We start from the raw sequence: 24,014 nt of genomic DNA on the forward strand, positions 1-24,014 counted from the left end.
CACAAGGTTGGTAAAGGATGGTCCATTGGATTTTTTAACTATAGAAGATCTTCCCACCTGTAAGCCTTGCCTACAAGGAAAGATGACGAAACGGCCATTTAACGGTAAGCCTGAAAGATGTACAGGCACACTTGACCTAATACATACTGATGTATGTGGTCCCTTGAGTGTTAGGACACGAAATCAACACGTGTATTTCATTACCTTCACAGATGATTTTTCACGATATGGTTACGTGTACCTAATGAGACACAAGTCTGAATCCTTTGAACAGTTCAAAGAGTTTAGACAAGAGTTCGACAAATAGTTAGGGAGAGAAATTAAAGCCCTTCGATCAGATCGAGGTGGCGAGTATCTCTCTGACGAATTCAGGGACTACTTAAAGGACAATGGGATAGTATCGCAATTAGCTCCTCCTGCTACACCACAACTTAACGGTGTTTCAGAGAGGAGGAATAGCACCTTATTGGATATGGTACAGTTGCTTCTCATACACTCAGAGTTACCCACATCCTTATGGGGTCACGCATTAGAGGTTGCAATTTACGTGCTGAATCGGGTTCCAACCAAATCGGTTCCGAATACTCCATATGAACTTTGGACCGGAAAGAAACCAAGTGTCAGACACTTGAAGATTTGGGATTGTCCAGCACACGTTAAAAGAACGAGTGCAGACAAGTTGGAATCCAAGACCAGCTGTTGCCTATTTGTAGGCTACCCAAAAGGCTCTGTACGTTACCTATTATATGACCCAAGTGAGTAGAAAATGTTCTGCAGTCGAAATGCACAATTCTTGGAAACCGATTACATCCTGGACACCCATCGTCAGGAAGTTGTTCTTGATGAGGAGAGCTCAGGAGCAGTGGAAGATGTCCTACAAGTTCCAGGTAGTGACCAACCTAGAAGATCCACTTGGGTATCCAGGCCACCAGTCCGTTATGGTTATGACCAGGATTGTTACCTGGTGGAAACCTTGACTAGTGAGGAGGATCCCGTGACTTATGCGGAAGCTATGTTGAACATAGATTCCCAGAAGTGGGTGGAGGCCATGAGAGCAGAGATGGACTTAATGGAGACCAATGGAGTCTGGACTCTAGTAGATCCACCCTCCGGGGTAAAAGCAATTGGTTGTAAATGGATTTGCAAGAGGAAGAAGGGCCCCGATGGTAGGGTTGAGACCTTCAAAGCTCGTCTAGTGGCGAAAGGGTACACTCAGAAAGAGGGCATCGATTATGAGGAAACCTTTTTCGCCTGTGGCCATGCTTAAATCCATTAGGATCCTGCTAGCTGTAGCATCATATCATGATTATGAGATTTGACAGATGGATGTCAAAACTGCATTCCTAAATGGAGATCTTACTGAAGATATCTATATGCAGCAGCCGCAAGGCTTCATTGCTGCAGGTCAGGAAAACATGGTATGTAAACTTAATAGATCTATTTATGGACTTAAGCAAGCTTTTAGAAGTTGGAACATCCATTTTGACTCTGCTGTCAAATCGTTTGACTTTGAGCAAAATCTGGATGAACCCTGTATTTACAGGAAGACCAGTGGTGACAAGGTTACGTTCTTGGTTCTGTATGTAGATGACATTCTACTCATTGGGAATGATGTAGGAATGTTAACTACAGTGAAAGTATGGCTTTCACAACAATTCTCCATGAAAGATCTTGGAGAAGCCTCCTATATACTGGGTCTTCGACTCTATAGAGATAGATCGAAGCGGATAATAGGATTATCCCAATCTGCTTACATTGACACAATAGTCAAAAGATACAACATGGAAAACTCCAAGAAAGGAAATGTTCCTTTCAGGCACGGAGTCACTCTCTCCAAGAAGATGTCTCCCAAGACTTCTGAGGAGATTGATGACATGAAAGACGTTCCCTATGCCTCTGCCGTAGGGAGCATCATGTATGCCATGCTTTGCACTTGTCCTGACATTGCTCAGGCAGTGAGTGTAGTAAGCAGATTTCAGGCCAACCTAGGGCAGGAGCACTGGACTGCTGTGAAAAACATACTTAAGTACCTTCGAAGGACAAAAGAGTTTTGTCTAGTATTCGACGATAGCTCACTACAGAGCCAAGGGTATACAGATGCCGATTTCTAGTCGGATCTAGATGATAGAAAGTCTACATCTGGATATGTTTTCACGATAGGATCGTGTGCTTTTTGCTAGAAAAGCAACAAACAGGGGTCCACTGCAGACTCCACGACCGAGGCTGAGTACATTACCGCAAGTGAGGCTGCCAATGAAGCCGTATGGATGAAGAAGTTCGTTCACGAGTTGGGAGTAGTTCCGTCCAGCACATCACCCATCCCTATTGTTGTGTGACAACAATGGAGCCATTGCTCAAGTAAGGAGCCACGAGCCCACTCGAAGTCGTAGCACATTGAGAGGAAGTACCACATACTGTGAGAGATTGTTGGTAAAGGGGACATCCTGATTCAGAAGGTAGCGTCAGCGGAAAATGTAGCAGACCCATTGATGAAGCCACTATCACAGAAAGTGTTTGAGAAAATGTGGAAAGCATGGGACTCCGGCTTGTACCTGATTGGACCTAAGTGCAAGTGGGAGCTGTAAGATAGTTTTGTATGCCCTTAGCTTCAATCAGAATGATGTACTTTATGAGTTTATTGTAAATGAATAAAAGTGCATATTTGATTCATGTTCCCTTGGTATATTTCTATGTAATACCCTTAAACTGGACACTTAACGAGACTCGTATTTGTTTAGAATGTTCGCAGCCAGTGGGTCGGTCTAGGGAGATCTATCCTGACAAGGCTGACACTATGGTGCCACCAAGTCGGTTGGGGTGGCCTGTCTCAGCTGCCAGGGTGAGACCCTAGGCACATACAATGTATGATTAATTGAATCTTTGAACTGGACCAGATTTCCAGTATTGCCCTGGACATTGGAGATTGATGGGCAAAACTGGAAAGTTACACCTGACCCCTAGACTCGATTATGTTATTGCAAAAGGTGTCGAATCGGGCTGTCTTTGATATACCAATCAGTAAGATCCTTAGCGGGGGGTAAAACCTGGGTATATTGGGACAGTCCGAGAATTCATCTGAGTGGTGATCATAGTGACAAGATCAGCCCCTTTGTCGGACAATGGTAATGATCGGGGATGCTCTCTCTGATGGAAACCAAGACTGCCGGCAACCAATTTCAATCATTGAGATTTGTTTTTGCAAAATATATTTATATATATATATATTCTATAGTTTCAAAATGATTTTCATAAGGTTTTAATTCCCGAGATCTATGTAAGCAGAGAGTGCAACACTGTTCCTTGCAGCCGAGGGAGAGGTCCTCTCTTGTCGGGCAGTGTATGATCATTATGGGCTGAGAGGTTAAGTGTAAAACCATTGAGGATAATACCTGATGGGCTAATCTTGCATCTGTCCACTATCCTTGGGTGTTACAAGGTGGCTTGGCCCAGGGACCACTTAGGGTAAGTGTTGGGCCTATAGAGCCCATAAGATGGGTTTCAAGGGGTGCACTGTCCATAACAGTGTATTCGGCCAGGCCTTGTAACAAAGGCTGGGCTGAACACATGTGGCTGATGTGTAGATCAATGTTTGGGTCCCACGCCATACAAGGAAGCCCAACTGGGCAACTGTTTGGAAGACTAAGTGAGTACATAACCTTAATTGGGCCTTAAGCCCATTTTGAACTGGGCTGATTTGATCAGTCAATTAAAAGGGGCGAATTCTGATGTGGATTAGCTCATAGGATTGGGCCTAGACCCTATCCACTTAGAGAGTCCAAGATCTAAATAAGATTTAGATCTGGAAGCCTCCTAATTAGATTTGGAGATGGTTGATTTGATCTGCAGATAAGATAAGGGTTTTCCCTTATCACTTAAAGGGAGTTCTAATCCAAATATAATTTGGATCAGCAGCTCCTAAGAGGATTAGGAGCTGATCCCTTTAAATCTATAAAAGGAGGAAGGGGCGACAGCCTTTAGACATGCAACCCAAAACTCTTGTCTTCAGAGCAAAAATCACAAGAAGGGAGAATTTTGCACCGTATGAAATCTCTCTTGCCGCCTCCTTCCTGTCGCCGCCATTATCTCCAGTTCGATCTCCAGTTCTTGGGAGAAATCAAGATCTGATCTTGATATCAATCTTTTGGGAAAAGATTGATTGGAGTTGTACTCACAAGCCATCCAGTTGATTCTTGCAAAGGGTCAAGTTCTTTTGAAAAACATTGCTGATTCTGCTCCATCCTGCATTGTGCCATTTTCAGTGGGAGCAGTCTTTGGATCCTTCCTTGGGCGTGAACACCTCCATTGGGAGATATTATTTCTCCGTATCAGGTAATCCTCCCTCCAACTTCTTTTGGTTCAGATTTGATTTGGTTAATGGTTCAAGATTGATCCTTGAAAAATATGTTTTTCAAAAATTGGGAATACGATTCCTAGTTGAAGGGAGAGAAAAATTTTTGAAATTCGCCCCATATTCCGCAAGATTTGGAAGTCCATGTGATGGATATCCTATCCCTTCATTTAGCACCTCGGTGAACCCCTCGCTCAACTGGAACCTCAGTCCAGCCTCCAAACTGTGCTCATAAACACATAGTTCAGTGTGCTAAGAATCAGTGGCCATCTCCCCCGGAAGTGGACACCTCATTTGGTATTCCGCGGGAATGGCATACATTGCTCGGATCCGAGCCATATCCCCGGGCGCCAAGATGCAGGACGTTGTGCCAAATCGACGACCTACCCGTGGAGAAAGCTCTGCTTCCATCTCGAAGGGACCATCCTCAGCCTCCTCAACTTCGGCAGCCACAAAATCTCTCAGCTAAGGCTCGTAGTTCGAGCCGTAAGAAGAGCTGGAACCGGAACTACTGAAGGACCCAGAAGAGGAAGAGGACTATTGAGATGAAAAGTACATATTGGGCAATTAACAAGAGCAAAGGAGCGAAGACCACCAAGCTATCTGTCGTGTTAGTTGCCGAGCTCTCCACTATCTTCCCTTTTATAACCATCAGGAGCGCGGATCGAGAAGAGATCAATGGTGCAGATGAAGCACCTCTAACAATGCCTCGGAAGACCAATAACGTATGATGGGAAGCCTTGAAAACCGATGCGGCATCCTCCTCAAGCAGCAGTTATGCCTTTTAATTGCACCGGTTCAACTACACTACCGGTCCAACCTTTCACGTGGAGAGCCAGAGTACCGGTCCAACCTTCGACGTAAACCCTCGGCTAGGGCACTCAAGTCCTCGGATAGGTTGCTTAAGGCTAAAAGGATACGCAGTAGTCTAGCCGAGGACTCCCCTCCTCGACAGCAGAACTGGGGAGTGGTTTGGGAACCGAAACATCGGTTCTCATTTAAGTTCTATAGCCGACGAGCGAAAGACTCCTCGACAACGACTAACATGGCATGGGCGAATCAAGATGACTTTAGTTTCACAGCACAGAAACCCCGAAGGAACCCGTCTTCGCAGCCCGGCACCCCGTGGCCAAACATCACAACCTCAATTCTAGAGCTCGGCCTCCAACCATCAACAAAAGGCCTTTCCTCGGCATACGGTCGAGCTAAGCCTCGATTTCAGAAGGTCGGCATATCAAAGCCGAGCATGACACAAACCCCAAATCCGAAATACGGATCCAACTCCAAATCTCGATGCACCATGGCCGAGCATCACCACTGCACCAAAGCTTGACTTCCACTTGGAACCAGAGTCATTCCTCGGCCCCAACAGGATGGACTCGGAAGCTTAGTTTGACACATTGGCCCTTCACCAAGCTACACAACCGCACAACATTTCGGGGAGTCGTTCGAATTCCGAAGTCAGAGCTTTTAGAGTTCTGCAGCCAACAATGGGAAGATTCCTCGACCATTCTCCATATTGCCTGGTTCTCAAGATTGCGACAGTCACCGGGGAACACCAAAAGGGCCAGATGCCCATCCAGACATCAACTTGAAGTTCTTCAGCTAGAGAACGAATTGGACTACTTCATTCCTCGACTTCAGAACTGGGGGAGTGGTGTTCGGTTCATGGTTGAGCTGGTCCTGCGAGACACGTGGCTGCCTAGCTATCGCCCTGCCATGTCATCCAGGCTTTGCCACGTCGGCCTAGCTATACTATTATTGTGGCCCCCGTCTTATCCTTCCAGCCATGTCAACTACACGTCATAGGGATGAGCACAATTACAGATAAGGAGGAGTAAGGAAAGATGATTCCACAAGGAAATGGGACTCTATCACGTGTACCTCTGGCCAGGATACGTATCTTTGGCTATAAAAAGGCACTCCATGCTCGAGGGACCAACGTATCTTTGGCACAAAAATAAGGTGTTGGGCTCCAACACCTTGGGCTAGTACGATAGAGGGCCCCATACATTGGGTCCCACTAAAACCCTCCGTCCCATTGAGCCCAACATGAATTCAAGAAAATAAATAATAAACAAAAAGAGGGGGGAAGAAATTCTGGTTGGATCTTGACCGACCACATTACCCATGAGGTGTTATTACACCTAGCTAACAAGTGGCTTCTTCATAAATGATTTCCCAATTAGTTGAACATGGCCCCATAATTAAGGGAGATTGATTCAATTGCCATTTCAGTCTAGAGAAGAGCATTTAAATTGAATTATCGGATCTCAATGGCATCCAATTTAATCTAAGTTAAGAAGGAATGTTACAATTAATCAATTGGATTTCCTTTTATGTGTAGAACCAACCATGTGCCAAATGGCATTTCGTTCCAAGTATAGTTAGGGATTGAAATTAACTTCAATTAAATGACTTAATTACCTTAATTAGGTCAACAAAATGATCACCGATATGTCAATTTAGTGCCCCCATTTCAATTAACATTAAATGGTGATGAATTGAATTGAAACCATTCAAGTCAATTCAAATATTTCAAACCAACTCATCGTCTATTGGTGAGCCTCTATAATTAGAGGAGAAAACAAGAGGAAGCTCCCATTCGGCTCCCCCCTTTCAACTACTGCTTCCGTTGTTTTTGAAAAAGGAGAGGAAATGCGCTGCACTAGGATCAAGGAAAAAAGAAGAAAGGTCCCAACTCTTGAATTGCCGAAGCACCGAAATTGCTACAACCTCGTGCCACATCAACTCGTGAAATTCCCATGATTCAAAGGGCTTCTGTCAATTCTACAAGCAAGAACATTGTTTCAGCTGTTTACGTTCTAATCCTTGATTGAGCATGAGTAAATTTTCATTGACACAAGGTTGGGCGTTGCTTGCTTCTCATAATTGCAAGTTCTAGTCACAGTTTCGGCTTTCGTCCAAGGCAAGAGAATCAAAGGGTTTTCTTTGCCAAGAAAAAGTGAGTCTGTATCCCATTTAAATTTCTGAAAAAAAAAATTCAATTCCTTTGAATTTATCCACATTAACTTTTGTGCTCCAAATTTACGCATGAAATTTGTATTGACAACAGGAAGGGCAGCGTCATAAATAATATTTTTGTTACTTGACTATCTAAACCTTGCCCAAGTTCTTTCAGTTTCTTTGTTCTTTGTTAAACGAGACTTGAATAGGCTTTCTCATCTCCTTGCCTAGTGGGGTTTGGTCTCTTCAAATGAGTGGTTGGATGCATGCCCTTTGTCCTATTTCATAAACTATTTTAGTTGATTACTTTTGTTTCTGTTCCTAAGGCGGTGTTTGGTTGCAAGGCAAATAAATTTGTATTGATGCAAAGTTATAGCAGTGCAAATGATTTGGGTGAAAATTCTGATTTTTTTTTTCAAAATTTACCTTATTTTCTTTGATTGTAGTTCAAATAAAGTAAAATAAGATGTGAAGCAGAATAAAATAAAGTGCCAAACAAAATTAAATCAAAATATGCATTGTTTTCATTTGCACTCCCATGCATTTTTATACTAGTGCAAACAATTTTGTGTTGCAATCAAAATAGCAGTGCACTCTGACTTGACCGTCGGAGTACTTACCCAGAGATAACTCTTTGGGCCTCTGATTTCTATCTTGATCACAGGTCTTGAAGCACGGTCTCATCCTTGTAGCTCGGCCTCACCCTATCAGGAAGGACTATTTGGTTGCTCTCCTCAGTTTGTGCACCACCTCGGATTGAGCAGCATTAGATTGGCGCCGTTTGTGGGAAAGTACAAAAAGCCACCCCAAAAATCTTTTCTTACTGTGCAATCAAGAAAGAGACCAAGATGCCCAAGAACCAATCCGAGCGTTCAACAGCCGATCCCCATCTTGGGAGTCTCGCCACTGCAGTTCTCCACATCAAGAAATTCCATAGCCCCCAACTGCGATTGATCCTGAGCAATTCCGAGTAATGCAAGAAAAAATTGACAAGATCTTCAAAATGACGGAGAACCTTGGACCCATAGCACCCCCTAGCAAGACATATACGAAGGATGGTCCTCATCTCGAGGACCCCAAAGTGTGCCGAGCAGATAAGGGCATAGCGCGGCCCAACCAAGAAAAGCAAGATACAACAAGAAGGTCGGCCCCCTCCATCCGTAGATCCTGGCTAAAGAGAGGCTCGACAGACTGATGCCACTTCACTTGGTCTCCGTTGCCGAGTCCAGCTCCGTGAAGGACTGTGTAGTGCGCCCCAAGAGGGAAAGGGCGACGCACACTGTGGCTTTAGACCAAAGGGATGACAAGATTCAACAACTCTGCCAACGCTTAGAGGAGTTAGTGCGCAGCTAGAGAAGCACGACACCAGTTGAAGATCGGTCGGTGCCACTACTCGTGCCCATGGCCAAGGAGTCACCCTTCACCCAAGAAATTGTGGACGAGGTACCTCCCACAGGATGTCGGGAACCCCCGCTTGACAAGTGCGATGGAAACACTGATCCCGCCGACCATGTCGAAGAATTAAAGGCTCAGTTAATGTTGCACGGATCCTTCGAGGGCTTGATGTGCAACACCTTAGTGGCCACTCTCGCAGGTCCAGCCCTAATTTGGTATTCCTCTTTGCCCCACGCTCAATAGCGTCATGGGAGCAACTAGAGACCCAGTTTTGCGCTCAATTCACAATGAGTCAAAAGCATTAGAAGACCTCAGCCAGCCTCATGCAGGTGTGATAGAGGAAAAACGAGTCCCTCAAGGACTACCTGGCCAAATTCAATAAGGAAGCGCTATAGGTTAGGAACCTGAACCAGTACGTGGCTGTCACCTCTATCTAGCATGGCCTCCGCCTATCCCCATTCAACTTTTCCATCTCCAAACACCCTACACAAACCCTGGCTACACTGACAAGCCATGCACAAAAGTATATCATTGCAGAAGAAGCACAGACACAACTACGGGCTGAGGAAGAGAGTCCCGACAAGAGGAGGAGATTATAAGAGGCAAGACCGCCGACCCGACCACAAACCACAGACACCCCTGCCAACCTATCGGAACTTTACACTGCTCAATTTGCCGTGGTCTGTAGTGTTGAGGCAAATCTGTGACCGTAACTATGTTCATTGGCCCGAGAAGATGAAAACGCAAAGCAACAAGAGGAATCACAACAAATATTGCGAGTTCCATAGAGATCATGGCCACGGCATCGAGAACTTCTTCGACTTGCGCAACCACATTGAAGATCTAATTAGGCACGGATACCTCGACGGATTTGTTAAGAGCAAGAACTCGACACAGGAAGAACAGCGCACGGAGGATGCTTGATCGCCGCCCCGAGCTCCCCCTATTGGTGTGATTCACATCATATCAGGTGGAATCGCTGCAGGAGGGGAGAGTAGCTCGGGGCGCAAGAAGTATGCATGACTGTGCAAGATCGACAATCGGGGCACAAGAAGATGCGCGGCCAGATCATCACATTCACCGATGATGATCTCTGGGGGGTTCAGACCCCACATGACGACGCCTTGGTCATCACGACCAAGGTGACCAACTTCGAGATAAGACGGGTCCTGGTTGACATGGGTAGCTCTACTGATGTACTCTTCGAGGATGCGCTTGAAAAGCTTGGAATGGACAAAAAGCGCCTCCCCCCCGTCAACAGTCTCCTAATGGGCTTCTCTAGGGAGTCCCTCCTGCCCATTGGGAGAATAACTCTTCCCTTACTGATTGAAGATGGTGACGTTACTACGACGACCATGGTGGACTTCACTGTGGTTCGTTGCCCCTCTTCGTAAAACGCCATCCTTGGTAGGCTAACCCTTAATGCTCTGCAAGCTACAGTCTCCACATTCCATCTTGCTATGAAGTTCCCGATCAAATATGATATAGGGGTAGCACATGGAGATCAAATAATTGCGTGGCAGTTCTACCAACTCTCCTGGTGAGGACCACGTCCGGCCATAGAATGACAGAAGCTTATGACTTCCGAGATGAGGTGAGGACATGTCGTGTTCAACCTGTCAAAGACCTCATCCATGTACCGCTTAACGAAGGAGACCCCGAGAGGAGAGTCCAGGTCGGCTCGCTCTTAAATGACCACCTATGGGAAGAACTTGTATAGCTACTAAGAGACCACGCCGATGTATTTTCCTGACGACAGCAGATATGTCGGAGATCAACCCCGAAGTCATCACACACCGTTTGAATGTTGACCCCCCTACTGACCTGTCAAGTAGAAGAAGAGGAATTTCGCAACAGAATGGTGGAAGGTGATTGCAGACGAAGTACAAAAGCTACTTGATGCCGGATTCATTCGGGATGTCAAGTATCTTGACTGGCTGGCCAATGTAGTAATGGTGAAAAAAGCCAACAGGAAGTGGAGAATATGCATCGACTTCACTGACCTAAACAAGCCCTACCCCAAATACAACTTTCCTTTACCAATGATCGACCAACTTGTTGATGCAACAGCGGGCCTTGAACTCCTAACCTTTATGGATGCCTTCTCAGGGTACAATCAAATTCGAATGCATCCCGATGACCAGGAGAAAATAGCCTTTATCATCGACCGTGGTTTGTATTGCTACAAGGTCATGCCCGGCCTCAAGAATGCCAGCACAACTTACCAAAGGCTGGTGAATGAGGTGTTCAAAGATCAGCTCTTCCGAAATGTAGAAGCGTACGTCAATAACATTCTAGTGAAGAGCAAGAAGGCCGACCAGCACCTTGCCGAAATGTGCTTTCGGTGTCGGCTCTGGTCAATTCCTGGGGTTCATGGGGACACAAAGGGGGATTGAGGCAAACCCAGAGAAAATACAGGCCATCCTGGACATGCAATCCCCTCGAACCGACAAAGATAAACAACGGCTCACCGGTAGAACATTTGCCCTTAGCTGGTTCATGTCCAAATTTGTGGACCGGTGTCTGCCCTTCTTCAAAGCCCTCAAACGACCGTAGGACTTCCAATGGACCAAGGAATGTGAATAGTCCTTTCAAGAACTAAAGCAGTACCTAAGTTCGCTACCTCTCTTCACTAAGCCGAGCCCAGGGGATGAGCTATTGCTTTACCTCTCAGTCAGGGTTGAGGTCGTCAACTCAGTATTAGTCAAGGAGGAAGACCGGGTATAGAAGCCAATTTACTATACCAGTAGAGTCCTTGGTGGCGCAAAAACCCGATACTCTAATTTGGAGAAAATAGCTCTAGCTTTGTTCACCTCAACAATAAAGCTCAGACCATACTTTCAGGCCCACACTATTCGAGTGCTCACTAACCAGCTGCTTAGGCTGGTCCTCCAAAGGCCGGAAGCATATGGCCGCTTGATCAAATGGAGCATGGAGTTTAGTGAGTTCGACATTGAGTATGCACCCCGACCTGTGATCAAAGCTCAGTCCCTAGCTGACTTCATTGCCGAATGTGCATTCACCACCGAGGATCCTACCCCGCCGTCGCAAATATGGACCCTACACATGGATGACTCATCCAATCAACAAGGCAACAAAGCCGATCTTATTCTCCTCGGCCCGGATGACACGATATTAGTGCATGCCCTCAGGTTCGAGTTTAAAGCATCCAACAACGAGGTTGAGTATGAGGTTATGATTGTCGGGCTACGCCTCGCCCTAGACCAGGGAGCTTAGAGAATAGAAGCCTTCAGTGACTCTCAACTAGTAGTTAACCAGATCCATAGACAATTTGAGACGAGAACGTCCATGATGGCCAGCTCCCTAAGAACTGACCTTGGCAAATCAGCACACTTGGACACCCTGGCCCAATCGAACATCACGTAGATAACTCTCCTCGTCCTCCTGGTACAACATTACCCATTCTGGGTGGACCCTATAACACAGTACCTCCGCAAAGGCACACTTCCAAAAGATTGGACAGAAGCAAAGAAACTCCAACACACATCGGCCCGGTATTGCCTTATCAAGGGTCAACTCTATTGCTGGTCACATACTCTCCCCTACCTGAAATTCCTCTCCCTATTCGAGGCAGACTACGTCCTCAAGGAGATCCACAAAGGCATTTGCGGAGACCATCCTGGCGCACGCATGCTAGCACACAAGGCACTCCGGCAAGGTTATTTCTAGCCGATGATGAAACAGGATGCGACTCAATTGGTTTGGAGATGCGATAGTTGCCAGCGACACTCTAATCTCCACCACAAGCTTGTAGTTCCCCTGAAGCCAATTACCAGCCCGTGGTCATTCACGCAATGGGGGATGAACATCCTCGGCCCCTTTCCCACTGCAATTTCATAGAAGAAGTTCCTTTTGGTGGCGGTGGATTACTTCACCAAATGATTGATCATCAGACCTCATCACAGATAACAAGACACAGTTCACCGACCGAGAGTTTGAAGCCCTCTGCTCCGACCTAAAGATTGATCATCAGACCATGGCTGTACACCTACCCTAGAGCAATGGGCAGACCGAGTTAACCAACTGAACCTTGTTGCATGGCCTGAAGACCTGGCTAGACCAAGCCAAGGGGAGGTGGGCTGAGGAACTGCCGAGCATACTTTGGGAATACAGGACTACTCCGTGGGCAACCACTAGTGAGCCCCTCTTTATCTTGACCTATGGGGCCAAGGTTATGGTTCCTGTAGAGATAGGTTCTCCAACCCTCTAGACCGAGCTCTTCGATGGAGACCAGAACGACGAGGACCTCCGCGCCGAATAAGACCTGATCAAGGAAGCCCGGGTTTGAGCATATGTCAGGATGGTTGCACAATAGTAGAGGATGGTGACCTCATCCTCTACAAAGTCATAGTACCCGCGCCCGGAGAAGGAAAGCTTGGACCAAATTGGAAAGGGCCGTATAGAGTCACCATGGTCCTGGGCCCAGCACCTACAGGCTTGAAAACCAGGATGGCAGACCAATATTGAGGAGTTGGAACTCGGGAAATCTCAGGATGTACTACTAGTAGACTTGCAAGTAATAAAAGTTTCCTTCCTTTTAAGCTACAGCTCTGACCCCAAGGTGCGCACAAGCCCACCGCACACACTACACATACACATGGTGAGCCGCACCTACAAATGAGTTGACTCCGGTTGTCCCTGAATGGTTGAGCCCATTACGCCCAGCTCAGTAGCATATCACCAACTAAGCTACCCGACTCAATTGACAACGGCTGAGCCTAAACGTGGAGGAAGAAAGCCCCCGCCAACCTAGGCCTGAGGGCGGTTGAGAAACTCCGCACTTCCTCCAGCTTAACGTTCGAGCTAGCTGGGAAACGGCTAGCCCTAGAAGGGCCCCAAAGGCTCCTAAGACCGGAAACTAAGCGTCCCATGGTTGAGAACTCGGGAAACGAAAGATCTCGGGCAACTACATCTCGGTCGGCACCAGAGCGGGGATGCTGAGGCATAACCCGTATGGCTATGCCTCAGCCAACTACACCTCGGTCGTGACAAGACTGGGGATGCCAAGGCATAACCCAACCAGCTATGCCTCGGGCAACTACATCTCAGTCGGCACACAACTGGGGACGTTGAGTTGTACAGAGGCGCCAACAAATTTTTACAGAATATTTATAATTTCAAGGCAAGATGGAATAATACTTTTTGCAAAAATTAAGTAATCATTTGCAAATTGCAAGATGGTGATGAAGGTGCATCTGTAGAATCTTTACAACCAAAATGGATTTGCAGGAGAGAAACTTCAAGAACAAACTTCTTAGAAAGATTCAACACAAAGAACAATCATATTTGTTCTATAACTTTTACTCAGAAAGGTAGTTGTTTTATGAAGATTTTTTTCCAAATTCTCATCCATACTTTAGCCTTCTTGTGTAAATGTCAAAATAGCTTTCTCTTTTTCCTAATTGAGTTATAATTGTCATGTTGTCGAAGCCCTCAGGACTATTATGAATTAACGGTTGGCCACATATATACCCATTTGCTGTTGATGCTGCTCTAGGAACTTTGGGAGCTTCTAGCATGGTTTTAGACTTTGAATACTGTGGAAAAGGACAACTATCCAATGTCATTCAACGGTTCGGTTTCTACTCTTCAAAAGAAAATAGGCTTAAATCCCTTATTTTCTTTTTCAATTATTAATTTGGTTTGATTGCATTCGTGTCAAAAATGTCATTTTACACTTTCATCTAAAAGAATCCTTAATAACTAATACAATTACAAACTAAAACTATAATGGATATGATGGTTCTAACATCTCTGCCTTGTAGCTCCTCAAACCTCGGACCTCCGCCTCACATAGTATTTGGTCTTGTGGTTTTCTCTCTAACTTGCAAGCCAGCCTCACCCTCCTGACCTTGTGTTCTTTGGGCCTTGATGATGGTGTCCCAATGACATCGCATCTTTTAGTATTCTACTATGACCAAAATGGAACAAGTGAAAGAGATGATCATCTTTTTAAAATACCTATTTTACCACATCTTCTCGGCACACTCCCACCTTAGACACCACATCTTCTGATATTTGGACCTTCGAATTCGTATCGGAGATCCAGTACACCATCTCGCTCTGCAGCCAGAGCCGTGAGCAGTACTATCATTTGACACGATCGCAGAGAGATGCAGAGAGATAAGTCGTCACCTCTGCGTCGAATTCCGATGGGTTTCCTGATCTCTTCTTCAACATTGTCGTTCTACTACTCTGGCTTTTCTGGCCCTCGGATTTTGAATTCCATGTGTTTTATCGCCAGCTCCTTCCGTTCCCCAGAATCACCTTATAAACATTCCCCAGACCCTTCCTTCCCAATCAATTTCTCCTCTTTTGTCGAATTCAATATATCTTCTTTGTTCAAACTCAACACACAAAATGATTTTACATTCTAAGAGTCTTTTGACAATGCATGCTCTTGTGCGACACATTGAAAAGGCTAAGCCTAAGAGAAGATAGACTCACCGGAATTGATCCCGTTAACTGATTATTCAATAGGTTTAACGATTTCAGGGAGGGTAATGCCCTAGTGTCGATGGAATTTGATCGGTGAGTGAGTTGCACTGCTATGAAGTAGTTAGTAGTACTAGTAAGTAATTTGCTTTTTTGGTGTTTCTGTTGTGTTCTTACTTGTGGAGTGAAATTCTGTTAACCAAAGAAAAAAAAGAAGATATTTTCGTTGCTAAGAAAGAAAAAAAAAAAAAGAAACAAAAGTCTAGGTAGAAGCCTACCTAATGGGTGGAAGTTGTTGCCATCAAACTACAAATCACATCACGCGTTCACATCACATGTGATTAGTATCATGGACAAGCCTCTATATATCTCATAAATAGTGAGATTGTGAGCCGTGAGAGAGGGATTATCTTCATTCTAACTGTGTAGCTTTCTTTCTAGGTCTGCTCTACAGTGAGTATGGCTTTAATCATCAGTAATCACTTTGAAACCCCAAATGAAGAGAAAGAAGAAGAAAACTGTATATTGGCGGCCATGCAATTGGCAAGTGCTTCGGTGCTTCCTATAGCCTTGAAAGTCACTACAGAACTAGATGTGTTCGAGATCATATCTAGAGCTGGCCCTGATGCGTACCTCTCGGCTTCAGAGATTGCCTTGCACCTTCACACTGAAAACCCAGATGCAGCAACCATGCTCGACCGTGTCTTGTCTCTACTGACGAGCTATTCTGTTCTTAAATGCTCTCTCGTCAAACGGGACAATGACCAAGTTGAAAGGCGTTATGACTTGGCTCCTGTCTGCAAATTTTTCACCAACAGCCAGGACGGAGTGTCTCTTCGACCCTGCTTCTACTGCATCAGAACAAGTTGCTCATGAATAGCTGGTATGATCTTACTTGCCGAGCTATGATCTCTGATTTGGGCACAATATTCCACCACCAACATCACTCCTTATGTGACATGCATTCTGTAGAAAAAAAAAAAAAAACACTAGATTCTATCTCAACTTTATCGCTGCTTGCAGGTACCAGCTGAGAGATGTTATATTGGAAGGTGGAGTTCCTTTCCATAAGGTACATGGAATGACCTTATTTCAGTACTGTGAGAAAGATTCAAGGTATAACGAATGTCTAAAGAGAGACACAACTTTAGGGTAGCGATATATAAGTACCCTGAACTTAAATGCGGTAATTGAGTATTTTGAACTCTCAAAAATATACACTCTAGTCAAATGTTGTTAACTAGGGGTGATCATGAAAAACCGGATCAAGCTGAAAACTTTGATTATCAGTTTGATTTTAGTTAATTAATATAAAAGATAGGCGATTAATTGAATCCACCGATTAAATATTTTAATGTTTGGATAACTTTTCGTGATCCATGTGCTCCATGGCGTGAAGGCACCTTGGCTTATCCGTTTTACCAAAACACTCCGTTTTGCCTCAAAATATAATTTTTATCTTCTTTTATTTATAAAAGCTTAGAAATTAAAATAAGTCTATATAGTTTATTCTTTATATAATAAAACACATATACACTAACAATGTTTAAAAAGCTGGACCAAACCGACTAATTAGACTATAGTTAAACCATGACTGAACCCTTAGCTAGATCCATCAAACCCCTAACCTTGTTTCCTCCAAAAAATTGGCCAAAACTGATCCAACCTAGGAACTAATGAACTGGTCCTAGTTTTGTATATATAACCACTCGTTTTTTTTGGAGGTCATAATTTTTCACCTAGTTGTCCAATTAGGATTATCTTTTTTTTTTATTATTTTGGGTAGTTTTTTGCTATCTATATGTTTCAAGGTGCTAAAAGCACAACATTGGGCTTGGTTTGGGTCTAGGCCTTTGGTCCAATACTTCCAAGGGCCATAATTAACTTTTTGCTTAGTTTTTGGGTAATCTATTTTTTATTTTATTTTAGGTACTTTTCGTGATCTATGCATTACAAGAGCAAGAGCCCTAGCTCAGAAGGTCGAATTGTTCAAACCATCACATAGCCCCCTTTTAGGTTTGGTTTTCCTAAAACCTGCAAATCAGTAAAAAACCATTGATTTATTCACTTAGTCAAAGACCCATTGAGCTTTGCAGTTGAACCATTTACCCATTTGACCTGATCACAAGGTTAGAGGTTGTATACAAAAAATAAAGCCCAAAGGCTAGGCCTGAGCCTGAGTCCAACGGAAATTTGAAAACAGATTTTTTTTTTTTGTATTCAATAAAAAATTATTTATATTAAAAGACCTCAAAACCCAACAATAATGAGAGATCTCACTATTACTTGATAAAAAAGAGAATATGAACAAATATCAAGCCTGGTGTTTTGGGCCCAAACCCAAACTTGCAGGCCTAAAGTCATATCTAGGCCCAATTTAGAATGGGTAAGATCGACTAGAGGTGTAAAATGGGCCTTGCCGTCCTCCCCTAGGATAACATGGGGGTTGGCCCGGCAAGACCCACGGCCCAAGCCCGTGCCGTGGGCCAGGCCGGGCCATGAATCATGCCAATGCTATTTATTTAAAAAATTTGAAAAAAAAAATTTAATTTTATATTAATTTTGAGGTATACAATTGCTTATATACAATAATATATATATAGATATATATGTGTGGGTCATGCTGGGCCATGCCAGCACATGGGCTACGGGCAACACGGCCTGCTTGGTTGTGCCGTGCTGGCTTGGCTCGCAGACCAAAAACCCCAGGCCCAACATGACCCACACGACTGTGTCGGCCCTAGCATGACCTATGTGCCATCGTGCCGGTCCGCAGGCGGCACGACCTGGTTTATTTTCATTTCCATGTTGTGGCTAAGCTTTCCCTCTCCAGATTCAGGATTTCCTGATTTCGGTCATTCCTTTCAAAATTGACCAAGCAATTTATACTTGAGAACGACCCACAAATTATCACTAAGGTTCAGTTTGGAAGGAGTAGATGGAAATTACAAAAATGTAGAGTGTAAAACCTTGTATTTTGTATGTTTTTATACTATGAAAGGTGAAAATTTATATTTACACTCTTTCCAAACTCAGTCTAAGCTTCTGCAAGTGGACCATTTTACCTGGGTTAATCTCAATTATGTCCTTAAAAATCAAAACAAGGTAGAGCATCCTTTGGCCAAAATAAGATGTTTCTCTCATCCAAGATAAGACAAGACGGGATACGATTAGGCACATTGGGTGAGCTTAAAGCACTTAAAATCCGAAGCTAAAATGGAACAAGCACTTAAAAAAGCCAACCAATTCTGGCTTATTCTTTAAGTGTTTATTATCAAAATAATCACTTATTTTACGTTATTTTGTCGATCATAAATAAGTGTTTATTTTTCGCTTATTGTGGGGTCCCACCACTTAAAATTAATTCATATTCGAATAAATTATTATTTTAAGTGTTTTCAAATAGAGGATAAACTGATTTTTGTTTTGCTCATTTGATTGATAGAATAAAAAGAAAGAAATGTATGTAAAGAGTATACAAATATATAAGAGAAAGGGCAAAATAGTCCGACAAATTAAGAAGGATAATTTGGGGATCTAGAAATTTTTAACAAACACATGAACGAATGTTAACGGAGGCAAAGTGTCACTTTCAGCTTCCCAACATATAGATGTGATTGATCATGATGATACAATTTTTAAGAATCCTTATGTCCAAGAGAAAAAAATCTTTGCAATTGGGTGATCTTAATTATTCACAAAATCAATTGGATTAGCATCGGTGCGCATGAAGACACACTTCGATAGTTGAGATATCACCACCTAGATCTCCCATGATGAGTCTCATTCATCATTTGTATACTCCACAGTGTAACCTTTGGACGAAATAACAAACAAAATAGACAATCAATTAATGATGCGTGACTCTAACAAATATCTTGGATGGTTTTAAAAGTTATATTAATCTAGATATCATTCTTGAACTTAGTATGCGATTGGTTCTATTTATGTTTTTTAATTTGATGATTGTATTTTATTTGTTTGTAAAATCGAAAAGGGTAATAATTATAATCGTTTATGACAATTAAGCGCCATTAGGCATCAAATCAGCATAATAGTGAAAAAATACCTAACCATTAATGAAAGCTTTATAAACCTTTTCCAAATGCTAAGCATGAACAAAAACCAAAGTCAACTTTTACGGTTCTAGATGCCTAGGAAAAAATAAGAAAGGGGAATTGCTGAAATAATACCTACCTAACAGCATTTATTGTTAAACCCACCCATTATTATTGTGAATCCTGTTACTCCTAACTCAAATATAAAAAAAAAAAAAACAAAATGGTTTTCATGCAAGGTTATATTATATATGTCCAGTCTCATTGTCCAAGACACAACTTTAGGTGGAAAAACAATTGCCACGTAACCCATTCGGTAGAAATATCTTACAAAATTTATTGAAACCTCTACAATTCCTATCTTTTGGGTAGATTACATACAATTACCATGTACTTTGGGGTAGCGATATATAAGTACCCTGAACTTCAAAATGCGATAATTGAGTATTTTGAACTCTCAAAAATATACACTTTTGTCAAATGTTGTTAACTAGGGGTGATCATGAAAAACCGGATCAAGCTGAAAACTTTGATTATCGGTTTGATTTTAGTTTTAATTAATATAAAAGATAGGCGATTAATTGAATCCACCGATTAATAAATATATATTCATATATTATATATATTTATGTATATTATAAATGAATATACATTTATTTATTAAATATAAATATTTATATTATAAATATAAAAAAACCAAAAAACTGATGAACTAATAAACTGGTGGTTAGCTCAACCAATCAAATGGTTAACCAGTTGGCTTCGGTTAGCGGATTTTCAAAAACCGATCCTACTAATTCAGTTAAAGCAAACCGTGAGCAGCTCTATTGTTAACCACGGTTACCATGTCTAGTAAAATTTTACTACAACAACAACAAAACTGACTTCTTATTAATCATCAGGTTTAGAAAGAATAATATATAATATAGTATATATAGAAGTGAACAAAATCTATTATTTGTTATTAATGGCTCTATTTTATTATTATTAATAAAGGGTAGGTATTGCCTTGTCAACTAAGGCAAGGGTAGGTATTGCCTTGTCAACTAAGACATAAAGCGGTCGAGGGTGGTGACTTAACAAGTGAGATTTTGGGCTTCCTTCACCGACCTCAGAGGTTGCATATCCAAGATTGCTTGGATCTTCTCAGGTTTGGCTTTGATTCCATGTTGGGTTTAACCATATAACCAAGGAACTCACTCAATGTAACGCTGAACACACATTTGTTAAGATTGAGCTTCAGGTCATATTTTCTTAAAACTTTAAATATGTTGGTTAAATCAACAATGTGGGAGTTTAAAAACCTATTTTTTTCTACCATATCGGCAACATAAACTTCAATTTTATTTCCTATTAATTAAGAAAAAAATCTTGTCTACAATATGTTGGTAGGTTGCCCCGACATTCTTAAGGCTAAAGGGCAAAACCTTGTGACAATATAGACCACTTTCAATTACAAAAGTAGTATTCTCTTAGTTTGTATGATCCATCTGGATTTAGTTGTAACCGAAATAGGCATCCATGAAACTTAGCATCTTAAACTTCGAGGTGGCGTCTACTAACTGATCTATTCTAGGGAGGGGGAAGCTATCATTTGGGCTAGCTCTCTTTAGGTCGGTGTAATCTATACACATATGCCACTTCCTATTTGCCTTTTTAATGAGCACTAGGGGTGGATTCGAGCCGAGCCGAGATGAATAGTACCAGGCTCGAGCTCAGCTCGGCTCGGCTCATTTTATATTTTATAAAAATATTTATTATATATTTTATTTATATTTTATAAAAATAAAAATTATATATAAAAAATTTATTTTATATTTAAAAATAAAGAATTGTAATCATTAATAATTATGATATTTTTATTATATATATATATTATTTTATATAATTTTATTATATATATTATTATATATATTATATATATTTGATCCGGCTCACGAGCCTCACGAGCCAAGCTCTAGTAGGCTCGAGTCTAGCTCGTTTATTAATCGAGCCACTGAATTGGGCTTGAGCTCGAGCTCGAGCTCGATTGAAATCGAGCCGAACCAAGCTTTTCATGAGTCGAGCTCGAGCAGCTCGTGAAAATATTGGCTCGTTGCCACCCCTAATGAGCACCATGTTTGCTATCTAGCTTAGGTATTCTATCTTCTATAATGAATGTGGTACTGAAGAGCTTCCCAACCTCCTCGTCAATGGTCCTTCATTGCTATGGGGTGAAGTTCCATTTCTTTGCTTTTTAAGTGAGTTTGCTTTTTAAAGGCTCTTCGAGGTATGATCCAATCTACATTGTCTTCTCAAGCACAACTTTTGAGATTGGAACTGAGATAACACTCTCCACAAGGTGTCCTCGGTCTTTGTTGGACTCTAGTAGTGGTTTGAGGTCTAGGTCAACCACCAACAACTACTTTCCTTTTCCTTTCAAGGCCCACATGTAACATTTTTGGGACTCTAGGTGGTCTCCCCACACTACCACAATTGCTTGCTTGGTTGGGAACTTCATTGTCAAGTGGTATGTTGATACCATAGCTCAAAGTGCATGCAAGATAGGGCGGCTAAGAATAGTGTTGTAGGGTGATAGTATGTCAACAATCAAAAACTTGTGATTTAAAGAAATCATGTTCAATGTGGTCCTTGTTGTTACCAACAAGTTAAACCTCTCAATAGGGCCGATGATGTCCCATTGAAACCAACTAGTGGTATGTTGGTAAGGATGAGATCCTTCCTATCCAGCTTGATTTTGTTGAATGCTTCTACAAATAAACTATTAGTTGAATTGCCATTATCAACAAATATATGCTTTACCCTGTAATTGGCAATGATCAACTTGATGACTAGGGCATCGTTGTGGGGATGGTGGATTCTTCATAGATTGTCCTCATTAAAGTAAATCATCTCCTCGGTCTAGGCCTCTTCAGGGGGTTCTTTTCTTTGCCCTTCAACTCCTGGATTGTCATCCTTCTTGCCAATGACCTACATCCAGCCAACCATTGTCAACCCACTAGTGATCATGGAGATTACCCCAAGAAGTGGATCTTTGGGCTACTAGGGCTGGTTCCTCGACAACTCGATAGATCAATCCTCCTTCATGAACTACTTCAAGTACCCATAGTGGATCAACTCCTCAATCTTGACCTTTAGGATCCTGCAGTTCTTCGTGTCAGACCCCTTAGCCTTGTGGAAGTGGTAGTAGCGGTCCTGGTTCTTGTTTGTTGTTTTCGCTTTAGGAGAGAAGGCCACTTCAAGTAGTTAACAGACTTCATCTGCAACAGGATCTCCCCCCTCATCGCATTCAGTGGAGTGTAATTTTTGTGCTTTATCGGGGGGAGTCCTGGAGCATCGACCAAGTGATCTAAAACGCATGGACGACATGCTATCATGGCAGCCTCTTTTGTGGTTACCTCACCTTGATCATCATCCTTGATACGAAAAAACAATGAAGATAAATGGAGAAAATAATATTTCTTAATGTTGAATTCAATAGGTTACAACGTATTTGTAATAGAGTTAGGAATACAATCAGGAAACAAGATGGGCAACTTAAATTAGTATACAAAAAAAAAAAAGAAATAAGATATATATAACTAATTAGATTAGAAATATCTCTCCTAAAATTAAGGAGATAAATATAGAATACTAATTTTGATAGAATAGACTAATCCATTCTTTTCCTCTTCTTGCTTGGTTCACTTTGCACATGGACAACTCCTCAACATTCATTTATTTATAAGCTCCGACAAGGAAACCTTTCATGTTATCTAGAGGTTTCTTCAGGTTAGGGTCTTCGATGCCATGGATTTTTATAGTCACCTATATAGTCGGGTCAAGGTTCTAGACCTATAGGGACTCAGATTAAACCTCCACAATTACTCTTGGATGTCCTTGTCAAAAAGCTGGTAAACCGTCATGAGACTTGATGTGGTCTTCGGATGACATCAGCTAGTGGAAAAATAATGGGTGGTCAGGAGATCCATAAACTATTGAGCCCGGTGCCAAACCCGAGTACCACACCTGAGTTATTTGATAGAATGTGGTTGGAAGCTCTCCATGTGATCGAGGAGTTAATCCAACCCATCATTTGACTCCAGGTTCAGAGCCTTGAAGTCCTAGGGCTGAGGCTCAACACGGATCTCAAGGTGTCAAACCGGCTAGCTTTTTGGTCTTTGTTCGGGCTCATTTTGTGATCTTCTTCTTCTGGTTGAGCCCACTCTTGGGGGCTCAGGCCAAGGATGCCTCTTATACCTACTCCATTGGGATCCTGCTGTAGAAGTTGAGTTGTAACGTAGGGCTGAGGTGGTTACACTACTCACCTCCTCGTCTGGGACGTAGTTAGGATCTCACTCTTCTGAGGTATGGGTCTTGGCAAAATCTACTGAGGCATTGTGAGGTTGACGCCGGTTCTATAGTGGGGTGACAGGTCGGTTGTGATTCTAGCTCCGGTTTTGGTCCTAGGGAAGTTGTTGCACTTGCATAGGTACCTGGGGCTGCAATAAGCCTTGAGTGGTGATATGTTGCTCCCAAGATTGCATGTGCAAATCCATGTTGCGGATATATTGCATCAGTTCCACCCCCACAAGAACATGAGAGTTATAAATGTCTCACATGCCAAAACACCCGCATTTCATAATTGCTGATGAGGTCATAAAGCGTGAGGCATGCCGATACAAGGGGTTGTGTGGCTTTTGTTCATGCCACATCTACCTCAGCTAAAGTGTGAGCTGCATCCCAATACAAGGGGTCCTGGCACAGGGCTAAAATCAAGAATCGTGGCCTTAGATTTATTTGTTGTGGCC

The sequence above is a fragment of the Nelumbo nucifera genome, chromosome 5 (genome assembly GCF_055504915.1).
Source record: "Nelumbo nucifera cultivar China Antique chromosome 5, China Antique-T2T, whole genome shotgun sequence".
Lineage (NCBI taxonomy): Eukaryota > Viridiplantae > Streptophyta > Magnoliopsida > Proteales > Nelumbonaceae > Nelumbo > Nelumbo nucifera.